Genomic DNA, 2,500 nt, shown 5'->3' on the forward strand with positions numbered 1-2,500 from the left:
TAGGGGGTACATGGGGACTAATACCACCCTTGGTGCCCGACAGGTGTGTTGGGAAACCTAAGCAAGCGAGGCTGGCAAGGCAAGCCACCCAAGGGAACAAGGCACCTTGCCACACACATGCCCACGAACGACCAAGGCAACAAGGCAACCTTGCCACACAAATGCCCATGGGGGACTACCACCACTTGGTGCCCAGAAGCGTGTATGACGAACAAGGCATGGTGTTGGGAATTATGCATCTTCGGGCTAATCAATGTCTGTTCCTGTCACCAAGCTCTTTGTGCATTATGTATATATAGGGGGTACATGGGGACTAATACCACCCTTGGTGCCCGACAGGTGTGTTGGGAAACCTAAGCAAGCGAGGCTGGCAAGGCAAGCCACCCAAGGGAACAAGGCACCTTGCCACACACATGCCCATGAACGACCAAGGGAACAAGGCAACCTTGCCACGCACAAACCCATCCACGAACGACCAAGGGAACAATGCATACGGGGCTGGCAAGGCAAGCAGGCTACCCAAGGGAACAAAGCCTCTTCCCACACACAGACCCATGAACGACCAAGGGAACAAGGGTTGTGACCGACCAAGGAACAATGCGTATTGCCACACACATTCCCATGAACGACCAAGGGAACAAGGCTACCTCCCAAACAAACACACATGAACGACCAAGTGAAGAAGGCTTCTTCCCACACACAACCCCATGAACGACCAAGGGAACAAGTTTACTTCGTACACGAACACCCATGAACGACCAATGGAACAAGGCATCTTGCCACACACATGCCCATGAGCAACCCAATCCCATCCTCATCGGTCTAAGGAACAAGGGGCCTTGACAAACCATGAGCAGATTTCTAAGCAAGTCAAACGATGAAGGGAGCAAAGTGTAGTTCCTACTTAGTACATAGTAAATTGAATATATGAGTTCCAATCCGATCAACTCGTGTTCTTTCGAGTTCATCTAAGCCACTTATGAATACCTAAAAGCCTTATCTGCCTGCCTATCACCAGGCGACAGGGACAAACACCCAAATATGATATATTTTCATTTCAAGTCCATTCGTCTATGTTAACAACGACCCACACAAATTTTCAATGGCATTCCTACTTGATTTGAGCGACATTCCAACAAGTAGGGAACCATCGCTTCAAGGCATGACCAAGGATAGGACACAAACATTTACGCCTCAAACATGACATTTTGTTTTTTTTTTTTATTTATTTCAAAGCTTTTCATTTATAATAAAAAGCATCCCTACAAAATTTTGTGTCAATCCGAATTAATTCGAGCGAGTTATGGACGATTTCGCACAATTATGCATCCTTGGGCAAATCAATGTCTGTTCCTGTCACCAAGCTCTTTGTATAATATGTATATATAGGGGAACCATGGGACTGCTGCCCATTGGCGCCCCAAGGGTGTCCAACGCCCAAGGCTCTCGAGGCTGGCACGCTCAAGGCATGGCCAAGACGCCCGCTCTTGACGAAAATGGGGCCAAAACGCCCCCCATTGGCGCCCCACTCCCGTGTCCCCTCGCCCCCAAGTCGTGTGTGTCCAAAAATTATGCATCATCAGGGAAATCAATGTCTGTTCCTGTCACCAAGCTCTTTGTGCAATATGTATATATAGGGGGTACCATGGGGTCTCATTCTCATAGGTGCCCGGCATGGTTGATGGGCAAATAAGAATCGTGAGGCTGTATCGAGCACACACGAGGCATGCCAAGCCAAGCCCCACGACCCATGAAAGAGGCCATCCCCCCCAACACGTTGCCTTGATTTCTCGAACGGTGACCTGAAAATTAGCCCCATCTCCTTGAGTCTCCTCGACGTTGTGCCCATACACTAGCCCGTTGCCTTGATTTTCCTCGACATAGGGCGCAGAAACTAGCCCCGTTGGCTTCACCTGTGCCTCGACGCCGTGCGCATACTAAGAAATATACATCCTCAGGGAAAGCAATGGGTGTTGCTGTCACCAAGCTCCTTGTGCAATATGTATATATAGGGGGGGAGCCGTGGGTGAGCATGGGAAGGGATGAAGGTGCCAGACTGCCTTTGAGCGCGAGCTTGGGTGACTGTTGCTTGATTCCTAGTCGGTGGCATAATACCCCTCCGAGTGGGGGCCTTGGCGTGGTGTGGGGATGCCTCGTTAGGTCTCTGCGACACCGATCCAGGGTTGTGGTCTAGCTTTGGAAGTTTGGGATGGTGCTGTTTGTGTGGCAATTCGATGACGATGTGCTTGCTGATCTATGTTTGACGTGCTACTGGTGCTAGCCAGCATTTGATTTGTGCTGATGATTGGGAAAAGATAGGCGTTAAAGTGGCATGTGTTGCTTTTTGTGATACTACTATGGTACGCTAGTCTATCCTTGTTAGATGTGCGGTTGGTGCCTAAGCGTAGCTAGCATTGGTTTAGCACCGATGACGCTGAGGAAGCAAGCATTATCAGGAAGCATTGTTAGACATTCAGTATCATCATGGCGTGTTGAAATT

Source organism: Lactuca saligna, unplaced genomic scaffold (assembly GCF_052625555.1).
Source record: "Lactuca saligna cultivar CGN05327 unplaced genomic scaffold, ASM5262555v1 scaffold_17, whole genome shotgun sequence".
NCBI lineage: Eukaryota > Viridiplantae > Streptophyta > Magnoliopsida > Asterales > Asteraceae > Lactuca > Lactuca saligna.